The 13,974-nt window shown below is 42.7% G+C and overlaps 1 long non-coding RNA gene across 1 annotated transcript in view; it reads left to right on the top strand.

The window, feature by feature from the left end:
- LOC110348998 (uncharacterized) overlaps positions 1–13,974 on the top strand; it is a 79,704-nt gene that overhangs the window by 31,034 nt on the left and 34,696 nt on the right. Inside the window, exon 3 of the long non-coding RNA XR_002394656.2 lies at positions 4,486–13,974. This exon is cut by the window's right edge and continues 21,153 nt beyond it. This is a non-coding gene — a long non-coding RNA (uncharacterized LOC110348998). The remainder of the gene's footprint in view (positions 1–4,485) is intronic.

The raw sequence follows: 13,974 nt of genomic DNA, 5'->3' as shown, positions 1-13,974 counted from the left end.
TAGTCCACCCACAAGGAACTATGTACCATTCTTCAAACATGGCCTTTTCTGAGCTGTTTTTGTGCCTTTCCATATTTATTTTGTCTGGAATTCTCTCCGTCATTTTCTCCTTTCTCTGTGCCTGCTCATTCATCCTTCTCGGCAGTCACCCTTCTGGGAAGCCTGTGTTGACGCCTTAGCCACTTTGCAGTAACTCGGTCATAACCCCTCATGGGCTCATCATCCTGAATGTCATCAGTATCTGATTAGTACCTTTATCTCTCCAGTCCTCTGTGAGGACAGGCCCCCGGGTCTTTTCATGTCCACAGATTTTTGCCTCAACAGTGCTTGACACTTAAGGTATGGTCATCTAATTAATTATTGGTCATCCCACCATTCTCAAAGTTGAGAAAGGGTATTACAGCCCCCCCCCCATCCTGTATTAATTCACTCTGGTGATACCAATGGAGAGAGCTGTGGGGAAACTTGCTGAAACCAACCCAAGTTGCTGGGTATTCTAAGGAGACCTGAGTCTGTCAGAGTTTTATATTCAGATTCTACCCGCTGTTGATATCCAATGTGTACCAGGCCTTCTCCACCAACTACGTCAGTCAAGTCTCACAACAGCAAGATGAAATAGGTATTAATATCTTTGCTTTCCATTTGAGGAACTGAGGCAAAGAGAGATTATGAACTGGCCTCAAAATCCCAGAACCCTACAAAATAGGAAAGCCAGAGTTAGTTCTGTGTGAGCTGAAGTTCAAGGTGGTGCTCTTGACCACTGAGTCACATTGCTTTCTAATACATTTGTCAGAGCATGCATTCAAGTGCTATTGTGATGGTGGAGAGGGCCCAGCAAGGGTAGCTGAGCTTAGCCAGAACAATTTTTTCACCTCCAGGCTTAAACTAAGGCCTGGAGGGCCCCTGAACTAGTACTGAGTGCTCGGGTAATATATTTGGAAAGGCACCTATGGGCCTCCTGGTACACGGAGATCTGCAGCAACAGTGTTACTATTGAAGATCAGGTATGATGAGCTACACACACACACACACACACACACACACAGAGGAATCCACTCCCCCAAACTCTCCTGACCTTTTAGTGGGGACCAGGCAATTGTCAAGGGGAAAAGTCCTGTGTGGAGCTTGGTAAGTAAGAGGCAGCAGTGACTCCAAAACAACTTCAGTAAGAACAAGCCCCGGGGCCAAATGTTCACCTCCTACCCTGTGTTTGCTCAGAGTTCTGGGCAGCAGTCTGAGGTAGGAGGGGAGAGGCTTCCAGCTGTTCCACATCAGCCCCAGGCAATGGTCAGAGCCTGGGATTGGTCTGGGCTTTGCAGCCCCTGAGGGCTGTGTTGCTTGCTGCAGACCAAAGAGCTGCCAGGAGGCCCCAGAAATGCTGGAGAACAAAGAGGCAATAAACACACGCTGAAACCTTTTACCAACTGGCTCTCTCCCAAACCAAAATGAGAAATGAATTGCTGGGGCAAGCGTGTGTGTGTGTGTGTGTGTGTGTGTGTGTGTGTGTGTGTTAAATTGCTGGGAAAGAAAACCCTCTTTTAGATAGGAATGTTCAGTTTGGACCATTGAAATTAATTTAGCCAACTTAATTTCTACAAATGGGTCCACTGAAAAAATTGACTCGATAGGCTGTGAAATCTTGGCACCTCAAGTCCTCAAGTTTTGCAAGTATTTACATTTCTGGGGAGAAAAGCAAAGTGTTAGCTCAACTTAAGAATGCTTTTTAGAAAAAAAAAAAAAAGAATGGTTTTTAGTAAGAATATTTGTGATCCTGGTGCTGAGTGGCTTCCCGGCATCATTCCATCACCATTATTCATTAAGCATCATTTATGAACTAGGCAAGCGGCTCCGATCTTACAGATATTGCCTATCATTTTAAAACCAGGGCTACAATGCTCACTTCAGCAGCACATATACTAAAAACAGTACTACAGGCTTGCTATTCTTCTCATTTAAAGAGGAAGAAATTGCTGTTCAGATTGCATAAGTCATTTGTTCCAAATCATACTACTGGAATTTGAATTCAGGTCTTTCATACCCTTAAAATCCATGCTATTTATGTAAATATTTATCATTATGAAAGCAATTTCTCAGGTCAGATCAATACTTACATGAATACAACTGTTTTCTCAATGCATTGACTTTTATTTATGATTCTAATTTTAATTAATGCATATTATTTATGAAGAATAAGAATAGTAGGTTTCATTTTGACATATTCATGTATCACTGCATTGAATTTTAACCAAGAATTCAGCTGAGTGTGCTGTTATCCAAACAGAGATCCAAGAGTCAGGGGCTTCATTCAATTTCTGGTGGTTAATTACTTTTTCTGTTTTCTCTTCAGTAAAATAAATATGCTATGCGCTCTACCCTCTATTTAAGGCTCAGTGAATTCATGTCTATAAGTTGCTTTTAATATCTTAGGCACAAAATATTCACACAGGTTTCTAATTGTTCTTTTGATTGATTAAATTTACTAACGATCACTGACATTGTTTTAAGACTGACACAATCAAACCAATAATCCCCAGAACAATTCTGTATTCTTTTCAAGATGAGTTCACTGGGCATAGAGACATTAAATGACTTGCCTGAACATGTGCACTAGATTATTCTCCAAGATTCACATTTGGTTCATTATTTTATTCTGTCAGTTAATATTTATTGTCTAGAGTGTCTGGGTACCGTTCTACGCACTCAGGTTGCAGCAGTGAACACACTCAGGGCAAGTCCTTGTGCCGATGAGCTGAGTGAAGGGTGACTTCCAGAGCATAGATGTTGTGTTTAGCATGACCCCAATCCTATCTGAAGCTCCTGGCTGGAGGAGTCACACCTCTAACAGAGTAGCAAATGTGAGGTTTGATTTTAGTAAATTGGTTCCACGGAAATGGGATGTTGAACCATCTTGTTACACCTTATGCACATACCTATGAAGGGATGTGTGAGAACCGTGGGCTTTTCTTCAAGATGACAAAGCTATTGGTCCTTGTTAATTAAGACGTTTCTTCCATAACAAGGTAAAAACTGTCCTGTTTCAAAGGTGAGGCTAGCTCTCAGTGGGCCTCTGTTCAGTCCCCCTGTGCATGCTGCAGCCCACTTGGCTCCTCCCAGACCCATGCTGCTTTTGGATTGAGCTGCATTCAGTGGAGGAGGAAAACTGTGGGGAGGATCTCTAAGCACCCAAAGGCCTCTCTCCCTTTGATGTTAGCTTCCAGAGAGTCTTATAATCATGAAAACAAAGAACACGCAAGGCTTCTTTACTTATTCCTAGCTCCTCAAAGAAACGATTTATTTAAATGCTTGCCAAACATTGAATGAATCAGAGAAGACATCCCAAGAGCAAGACTCATGATAACTAGTTTTTGATCATGACTTTAAAAATAAGTAGCTGGGATGTCAGTCTGGGGCTTAGCATCTCTGGGCCTTTATATTCTTATCTTAAAAATGACAAGACAAGCTCTCAGGCCTCTTCTAACCAGACCACTGCAGATGGCCTCTCATGGACAAATTCTTTAACAACAGATGTTGACAGCCTGCAATATATCTTGTACTCTGCTTCATAGTGAACCCCATGGAAACCCCCAGATGGGCCCAACTCTTTGGACTTTTTGTAGAGTACCAAGGGGCTGAAAGCTCTTTGGTTAAGACAGAAGAGAATTTTATTATTTTTATTATGGTTCTTAATCATTCATTGGGCACTTAAAATATTACAGACACTGTGCTAAATGCTTTAGTATGTTATTTCTTTTAATCCTTCAATTTTCCTCATTTTATAAACCAGAAAGCCAAGCCTCAGAAAGATTAATTAACTTGCCCAGGCTCACATGCTAGCAAGTAATAGAGTCAGGAAGCAAAATCAGTTCTGTGTGGTTTCAAAATCTGTGTTTCAGTAAAGGCAAATATCACATAGGTATCCACACTGCACCTATGTGGCAGGTGTTGCTGTCTCAGGTGAGAGCATCTTTTTTTGCCTCCCATCTGCCTCAAGTTTGCAGTAGGAAGGCTGATGAATTCTCTAGAGGATATCAGAGTCCAAGATCCAGAAATGAAACAAAGCCCCTTTCCATCACTCCTACCTAAGCCAAGCCAAGTTAAGCCAATTCAAGGTGTATAGAGAAGCTAGATGTTTTACACACAGGAAGGGAAATATGAAGGATAAGTAAGGATCCCAACTAATAAACTTTTGCAAAACTAAGAATTCAGTGATCGGACATTGATAATCTGCACAAAAGGACCTGAAGTGATTCCCAGGGGAAAACTGGGACAGTTACAACTTCTGAAACTATTTGTAACCATTAATTCCAGTTGCTAGAATAGCTTTCCAAAACAACTAACTAACTAACTAACTAACAAAACCAAAGACAAATTTCATCCAATTCTTCAGTTTCAAAGTTGCAAGCATTTCATCTCAGGAAAAGGTTTAGGTGCCCATGAAATCTTGATTTAAAATGAATTTGTCTTGCTTTCTGTTCATTCTAACAGAGCTGCCATTGATGAGGCATTAAAACCCAGAGCACATCCACCAGCATGGGAAAATGAATGAAATGATGACTGCTCTGAGACATGGGCTCTGTGAGGGACGCATTGGCTGTTCTTAATGTTCTCCCAGGACTCTGTTACAAAGCAACAGCCCCACCTTGGACACAGACTGCTCTGCATGACTCAAACAAAATTTCCTCTGCAGGTGGACAGCCTTCTCCTAACAATGGATTGGCTGTGCTGTTTCACAGCAAAAACACCATAAACCAAAGAATTAATGTACCTGTCATAGTCTGGTGGCTGGAACCCCTTGGCGAAGAGGCCCCAGTAAACTGAGAGAAATGCTGCGTTTATGTTCAGCGTGGGCCCAAGCTGTGCACTAGTCCATTCACTGCTCACACTGACTGCCATTGGATAGTGTTATTACAGACCCACTTACTAACTGAAAATATTATATACTTTTTACTTGGTTTTTTCAATGGGCTCTTGTTTACTTCTGCTGCTGGGTATGCAGAGCAATCGCTGCTGCTTCTAATTCTCCTTACTTTTAGTCCCCCTTTCTGCTAAGCTGAGTGTAAACCACAATCTCTCAGAACCTTGCAGTGTATACTGAGAGGACTTGAGAGCTTGACCTCTCATGTTACAGATGAGCACACAGAGGTCCAGAGGCCTGAGCACGTGGCTAGTTGTCCCAGGGACCAAGACCAGAAACCTAGGTGACCTTGGTCTTTGGACCTTTTTACTTATCCATTCAACTTCTGGCAAACATTTAAATAAGCCATTTCTTCAAGGACCTGGGATAGAAAGACTGAGGTACCCAGTATCATTGCTGCTGTAATAGCAAGAAGCCCTGAGAAGGATCTTCAGAGGCAGAGAGGCCTTTGGATGCTTTGAAAGAGAGATTCTCCCCACAGTCCCTGTCTGTCTTCCACGAAACCCAGCTAAAACCAAGCCAGCACAAATCTCAGATTCATTAAATAAATTCACCAGAAAACCAAGTCAAAACGACAGAGACCAAGAGAACAGGCACAAGTGCCTTTTTATTCCTCCTCTGAGCCAAGCTGAAGAGCAGCCCCAGGTGACAGAGTGTGATACTCAAGGCCAGCCCTCGTCCCCTACTTCAGCACAGCCTGGATGAATCACACACCAGAGAACAACAGCGCTATTTCTTTCAGTCATCTGTCAAGCTGACAACCCTGCCCAGAGTTATTTAGGGCTTTCTAAAGACACTTCTTCCCTGACTGCCACAGGAAGCACCTGCAAAACTGCTGAGCTGCGGTTTTGCTCAATAGCACTTTGATAGTCCCTGAGGGCATCAATTACTCTTCTTTCCTTCCCTGCATGGACTTTGGTTTTGATGATGAAGAAGAAGGAGATGGTGAAGATCCCTGGGATCTGAAGCCAGACGCTTTGTGGAGGTGGGTTTCTCACTGATTGCTGTGGGGGATCCTCTGGACAAGGACAGCCCAAGAGTGTAAGGAGAATATTCCCATGAGAGTAGGTCTCCCTCCTGGAGCAGAACTGTACTCTTTGCCAACTCCTCAGAGGAAAAACAGGCCTGTCAGACAAGTGTGTCTGGAGCAAATCTGGTCTTCTGATTCAGGTGGATGACATAAAAGAGGGGTAACTTGGAAAAGGATCAGAAGAAAAACACAAAAGTAATGAGAAGATCTGGATGAATGGACCTCTGAAAGCAGTTAGGGGAATTAGAGTTGTTGAGTCTAGGGAAGGCAAGGGTGAACTACCAATCAGCTTTGAGTATGGAGAGAATAATTGTGCAGGGATTAGTGGTCATTTCCACTGAAAATATCATGTGAGTTAGAGATGCTTAAATTGCTGCCTGAGGAGTCTGCTCAGTGTGTGCTGGTCTGTCTGGGTTATTGCAAATTCTTACTCTCAAAGTGGTCAGTCTGCTTCCTTGGATATTTGCATGAATGAAAATGACATCCTTCCAGCTGGAATGGGTTAGAGAAAGTCACATGGATCTCTTCCCTTTGACTCAAACTGCCCAACACCCCAGCTTCACTCTTATCTGAAGCCTTTTAACTGGTATTTGGATATCCATCTCTGCCTCCATGGACCCACTTTGCATATTGAGGTCTTGTTTATCTTTCTTAAATCATCTTGGGTTAGCCACTGTCCTGCCCTAAAAACACTGATGCATTTGTTAGCTTGCCATTACTATAACAGATCCCTGAGACAATTAACTTATAAAGGGACCAGTGACCTAAAGACCACCCACCAGTCCCCATCTCTTATGTTTTACTATCTCCCAATAGTGCCACCCTGGGGACCAAGCCTTTAACACATGGGACTTTGGGGACACTCAAGATCCAAACTATAGCAATGCCTATTCATTCATTCAGTCAACAAAATTTGAGCACCTGTTATATTGAGCATATATTGTATATCTGCCACTATACCTCGCCCTGTGCATACAAAAGGGCACAAAATACAGCAGGGTTGCAAGTTCACTCAGTCTTTATGTCCTTGTCCTGGAATCTTTCGAGGCTCCATCATCTTGATTTAGTGTCTCTTGCGGCACAAAACCTTTTCTTTTACAAGCAGAGTCCATTCACGGTGACAAAGGATTTCTTGGCCTTTCTTCTTGCCATGACTTCTGCATAGAATACCTTCATCCAGAGCCTATCTCTTCTTTGCAACCAGCACAAGTCCTCTCCCCTTTAGGAGGAGTTGGACCACTTGGGGGTTAGGATCTACCAGGACCTCAGTCCCCACAGCACTCCCTTACTTAGCACTGAATATTTTCTGTCTGAGAGAACATATGGGGTAGCTTCTGTCCCTGCCTGGAAACTTGGTGTGGACAAGCCCTGAGAGGGTGTGGTCTCTGAACCTTCTCTCTCTATCCAAAGCTCTGCTGTGAATGGTGAGACGGCAGCTCAGGTTTTGGCTGGTGCTTCCCGAACATTTGCTGCCATTGAGAAATGGGAGAGGATATTTAATCCCTGAATTTATCGGGAGAAAAAATTGGGAGATTTTGTTTTTTGCAAGATGTGGAAACTGAGGACCAAAACAAGTGACTTATCCAAAGCCACTCACAAGGTGAGATTGTAGCAGAGTCAAGTCTATACACTATCTGGTTTGTCTCTGCTCTGCATAGTCCAGCAACTGGAATACTTAAGAACCAAACACTGCAGGACACATATGGAAGAAATAAGAAGTATATTAGTTTCCTGTTGTGGCTAAAACAAATAACCACATATTTACTGGCTTAAACAACACAAAATTATTGTCTTTATAGTCTGTAGGTCATAAGTCCTTGACCTGAGTCTCACCAGGCTAAAATCAGAGTGCCAACAGGTCTGCATACCTTTCTGGAAGTCCAGAGGAAAATCTGTTTTCCTGCCTTTACTGACTTCTAGAAACTACCAGCATTCTTCAGCTTATGACCCTCTTTGTCCATCTTCAAAGCCAGAAAGTTAGCCTGAGTCCTTCTTGCATGGTATCGTTCTGGCTAATTTCCTCTTCTGCTTCCTTCTTCTATTTAAGGACCTTGTGATTACACTGGGGTCACCTGAGTACCCCAGGGTGATCTCCCTATTCAAGTCACCTTAATAGCAATCTTAATTTCCCTCTGCAGTGTAACATATTTGCAGGCTCCAGGGATTAGGATGTAAATGCTCGGGGGGTGGGGGTGGGGGGTTGGTTGGTGGCTGTTTCTTCCTACCACAATAGAAAAAATGAGAAATAGTTCCCCCCTTTCCTCCCGCCTCTGTGTCTCTCCTCTCTCTCTCTCCTCTCTCCTCTAATTCTCCATAATCTGATAAAATTAATCTGAAAATGTTCTGGGCCTCTGTATTCAACTTCACACTTCTCTTATGAGCCATGGTCTGATGAATTTGGTCAAGACACAAAGGAAAGGAATTAAAATGCAAAAATGCACAAAGAAGGAGGCTCACAAATGTTGGCTAAAATAGGATGAGGACCAAGAGGTGAGTCCGCTAATCTCTAAGGATTTGAGAACTGCTGGGCTTTAAGGATGTGGTCCAAGTTTGCATAGGAGAAGTTGCTATGAAATGTTTAGATGGAATCTCCAACTGGAAGGCCTGTTGGTCACTAAAACCAGTTAATAATAGGGGGTGAGAAGGGTTCTGGACAATTCAAGAAAAGAATCAACACTTCCATGTTGGGAAGATCTCACAGAATCTACAGGACCTTAGGAGTTTTCTAGTCCACCCTCACACCTAATGTAAAATCTACCCTCATCATTTTTTTTTTTTTTTAAAGCTCTGGCAAGGGGTAGGAAATCACTTAGATTCTCTTAGATAGTCTCAAATTCTTCAAATTTATGATTGTGAATTGCAAATGTTATCTCTAGTTAACTCTTGGTATTGGTTGGAAAATCAAGATAACTATCATTTTTTAATCTTTTCTCCACCAAGATGGTGGGATGTTGGCTATTATTCTATCTTTATGGGGGAAGATCTGATCCCTAGTCCACACATAGCATTTAATCCTCATTTATAGGAGGACGATAAAGACATGGAGAAAGACCTGAAAAAGGAATTATCTGCCAGTAGTTTCAGTGGCTGCTCATGAGCTTTACTTTTCTCTGATGTTTTGTGGTGGCTGTTTTTTATCTGTCTGGCACCCATCCCCCACTCCTCCCAGCAACAGAGCCTGTTTGTTCCTCAGGCTAGAAAAGGGGGCACCTGACTCAGCAGAATCAACTGCTCGGCTCACAAGCTTAGCCACAGTTAATGGGCCAATCAGCACCATTCCTCAGGGATTCTCTAATCCAGGGGACATGGATGGTGGTGACTTACTTTCTGACTCTTCTCAGGTCACCAGCTATGGGAGGTGAGCTTTGCTGTTGGCTGCATCCTCACTTCACGGAGGAACGGGTTTGGGAAAATGGCAGTAGGAGGGAGCAAAAAGGAGAGGAAGTGAGAATCCTAAGAATGTTTTAAGGTTTTTCAATTTACCATACTTTTTTATGGTTTGGTTATATGAACAAATAAATTTCCCTTTTAGGGTTAAGTTCGTTCAAGATTTGTTTCTTTCATTTGCAACTCAGGAATCCTGAATAATGTAGGACCTTTTGTTCTTGGTTTTCTACTTTCTAAAGCTTCTGTAAAGCAAATTGAAGACCAGAAACAATTAGTCTCAGAACCCAATGTGTCCATGATTGTTTGGGGGAAGAATCAGTAGAAAAAGAAGGTGGGAAATGACCCACTTGAGAAATCACAAAGGTTCTTATATGCAGACTCTAGTAGGTAAATCATAGGGTCCTTTGCTCTTTTCTGGACCTCAAACAGATTAAAAGAAATCATGGTTCAAATTCACCTAGATTCAGGCCAACAGTAGGATATGTTTCTATTTTTTGGACCTGGTGTTCCTTTGCAGTAGGTGTAAATCAGAGAGAGACACGTGACTCTAACAACAAAATAGCGATTGGATATCTTCTATGTGTAAGCCTGTGCTAGTTTCAACTTGTCATTCCAAAGCAACAAGTAGAAATTTCATTTGTGCTGACAGACGCTAAGCTTTAGGTGTGTCTGGTGTAAGCACACCCAGGTGTGACTGGCAAGCAGAAAAGTCAAAGGACAATTACTCATGAAGGTTGCTGAGGAAGGAACAAGAACGAGTGGGCCCACATGTAAGCTAGAAGTTCAGTTAAAACATATGGAAAATGTTTTCTTGATATTCATTTAAAGCCTGGAACCATCAACACAAAGAGGTCATGGCGTTGCCCTCAGAGGAGGCTGTTGAGAACAATTTAGATTGCTGATGGCTGCTTTACCAAGCCTGATTATAGGTCCCTATGACTCGGTCCCACACATCTGCTTTTCAGTAACACTGTGGGGGAGGCGAGTTGTCCCCTCGGACCTTTAAACATAATTTGTCTATGGGTTTTGCCTTTTTTCCTGGCAGTTAGTTTTTGTGTTTGTTTTGTGAAGAAAGGACTTAGTATATTTCTTTTCTCTCTCCCTCTCTCTTTCTTTTTTGCAATAAGCAGTTGGACAAAATGTACACAATCTCGCCCGAACTTTTAAATGCTCCCACATTTGGATACAGTGTTTATCTGTATAGTTTTTAGCAGGTCAGGATGGATTTGACAGGTCAGAAGATGGCTGAACTTTTGACTCTCCCCTTCAGCACACACACACTGTTGTGTGCACATTGTTCTATCTTCAAAATGGGAAACCAGGAACCATTCTTTAGCCCTATCTTGTTCACAGAGCTTTTCCCCCTCTTGCATACTGCGCCACCACCCAAAAGCTTGAAAACACCCCAGGAAACCCCCGCGTCAGTGTGAAAGGACTAATCGTTACATATCACTTGGTTTTCCTTCCTGGACGTCATGGGCCATGGCCCTGTGATTCTCACGTTGTTTCTGTCATCGTCCCTGGGAGTTTAACTCTTGATCCTGAGCCGGAGGAGGACAGCCTGTCTCAGCACGAACTCTTATGTAAGTGGCTGTGGGGAGAGAGTTGGCAATAAACAAACATTTTTTTCCAACCCTTGTTTTCTCTGCAGCCTTGAAAAATATTTCTCTGGGGGTGCTACTGCGCTCTTGCAACAGAAGACCAAATGCCCAGCTTTGAAATGTCTTCCATTGCATTTCTAGATTCTAAAATCAGAATGAAGTGAACCAAAATGTTCAAAGTTATTGAATTACAGAGAGCTGAGACATGGAGGTGCGTTTCTCTACAAAGAACTTTGCAGCAGCATTTCAGAAGGCTGGTCCCCACATCCACGCTGTTGGGGAACAGTCGAAAAATTACATGATGGGCGATGCTGGTTCTCAGATGGGAGAACCAGAAGGCAATAGGAACGAACCTGGGAACAGAGAAATAATTTCATGACTACCGGTGTGGAAGTCAGACTCACTATAGGAACAAAATACATCCACACATATGAGCACAATGGGACCATACATTTCTGGAACCCATGTTTTCCTTGAGCTACTCCACCTTAGAAATTTGAAAGGGGGAATAATTTGTAACATCAGCCTTGAAACACTCTACCTCCATTCCCATGATTGAATTTAGTGGAACTCCAGCCACAGTTCCTCCTCTGAGTAGACAGTTCCTGTGAGTGTCTCCTAGGAATGCTCACACAGGCAGGATGGTTTCCTGGTTCACTTAGGGGTTGGGATGGGGCGGGGGAACTTCTGGGAGCTAAAGCTGTGGCTCCTGTGGCAATCACCTATGAAAGCTCCTCAGAGCAGCTGCTTTTCTGAAGCAGCCATCCTCTTTCCTCCCCTGCAGTTGTCACCATTATTAGATGCCAGTTAGAATGACCTTGAGCTCCCAAGCTCCCTGCAGTGGCTCCTGTTCTGAGGTCACTCCCTGTGCCAAAGGCCAAGCTGATTTCTCTATCCCTCTGAGTGATTCATCTCACAAAGTATTACCAAATGAGTCTGTTATGGAGTGAGTGTGGGGTGGTGACAAAATAGGAAGCACGTTTAGAGTTTATTTTAGTCCACCAAGACCCCTGAAAAAGAACTTACTTCCTGTAGCCTGGATATGTTGCTACGTACCCAAGAAGTCATCACTCTTTTGGCAAGGGTGGGTCTGTGAGTATATTAATCCCATCTCTCTTGTCATTGTTTCCATGGCATGGAATTAGAGAGAGTCACCTGGAAAGGAAGTAATCACCCAGGGCCACTTGGCTAGTTCTTTGATCACATGTAACTCGGATCAGCTCTATAATTTGTGGGGTTGTATCAGTCAGCTTTTCATAACTGTAACAAAGTACCTGAGATAATCAACTTAGAATGATGAAAGGTTTGTTTTGGCTGACAGTTGGAGATTTCAGTCCATGGCTGGTTAGGCTCAATGATTTGGGCCTGCACTGGGGAGGATATCGTGGTGAGGGACTTGTGGTGGAAGAAGCTGCTCACCTCATGGCAGCTGGCAAAAGAGGAAAGAAAAGACCAGCCTCCCACAATCCACTTTGGGGCATAGCCCCAATGACCTAAGAACTCTCACTAGTCCCCACTTCCTAAAAGCCCCACCACCTGCCAATACCAACACTGGTGGAGGATCCAGCCTTTAAAACAAGAGCCCATGGGGAACATTTATAAAAATCATAGTGGGCCCCAGTGAATATAAAAATGAGGACCCTATTGTTGAAAAGTAACAATTTTAAGATGGCAACAGTTGAGCATTACACCAGGACAGGCCCTCTGCAGCTGCACAGGTCATGTGCTCATGATGCTGCCCTGCTGTAGCTTTTATTTGACATCTAGCTTTCAGAGTGGAGTGGTCAGAAGAGGTAAGTACTTTGAATTTTGTGCAGGAAAGTCTAAGAAAGAGAGAAATGACAGCTATCTGGTTCTAGCAGATGACAGCTGGTTGCTTCTTGCAGGGCATTCTTTATAAGTAGGTAGTATTTGTGGGTTACTGAATGAGAGGCATTATTCCAAGTACTTTTCCTAGGTTAAGTCATCTTGTATATCTGTACAGTATTTATGTAATTTATATCTATCTAATCATTAGTCCTCATGACAACCATATAAAGTAGGCACTGTTATTTTCCCCAGGTTTCTAAATGGGGAAACTGAGACACAGCCAAGTTTAAGGAAATTTCAGTTTAGAGTTTGGTTCTCTGTTTTCTGAAAAAGAACCCCCATTTTTCAAGTCCACTTGGAGCTTGCTAGACCTTGGGGGATTGATTTACTCTAACCTCACGGATAGTTGGTTTATAGTCTATAAAACAAATTTATGGTAGTGATAGGCACTACCATTCCAGTAACTGAGATATTTATTTCCAATAATCTAGGGCACCTCTTTTGGGTATTGAGGTATCGGGGTTACTAAAGTAAGAATTAGAAGGTTTCTCCATGAGTATAGAATCAAAACAAAACTAATTGCAAATTCTCAGGGGAAATGTCGATTAGACTAAGGCAGAATCTGGGAGATCATCTTGTACTTCACACACACCTTCCTGCTGAGTGGAGTGCTCCTAGCTGCTGAGCACAGCATTTTCTCATGTGCAGGAGTTCCACCAACTCAAGCCAGGCCAGTTACATTACAAATAAGGAGCTTTTTATTTTGCATTTTGCTCTGGGATACAGTCCAAACATTATGATCCTAAAGTATCTTGTTTATAAGCCAACTCTGAGGATACCCCATCTATACAAAGTCTGTTGATCTCTGCAGGTTTCTACTTCAGAGAACGAACTGAAGTATTCTCAATAAACATAGCCTCTAAGTAGCTCTGAAAAGTAATTAAATCCTTAAAAATGAGATAATTTTGGGTCCACAAATTCAGGAAAAAGATGCCAGGTTGGCCCCTTGGAGGTAAGTTAACTCCCTAAAAGTGCCTACCTGTGTGGCATAAAATAATTAAGCAATAAAATTGCACTTGAATTGGTTTCAAGTGGGGCTGAGAAAATAGACGTAAAGAAAATGACATTTGCATCATCAGGGACCTGTTTTTTTGCTCTGTTTTGTTTGTAATCCTCTACTGGAAAGTTGTCTTCTTCCTACCAGACAGGGTGATTCATAAAACCATCCTCTA

This window comes from Heterocephalus glaber, unplaced genomic scaffold (assembly GCF_053883595.1).
Source record: "Heterocephalus glaber isolate CG9 unplaced genomic scaffold, H.glaber_assembly_v1.0 deba00001666, whole genome shotgun sequence".
Taxonomy (NCBI): domain Eukaryota; kingdom Metazoa; phylum Chordata; class Mammalia; order Rodentia; family Bathyergidae; genus Heterocephalus; species Heterocephalus glaber.
The sequence above is the reverse complement of the archived record's forward strand: the minus strand, read 5'-3'. Positions and strand labels throughout refer to the sequence as shown.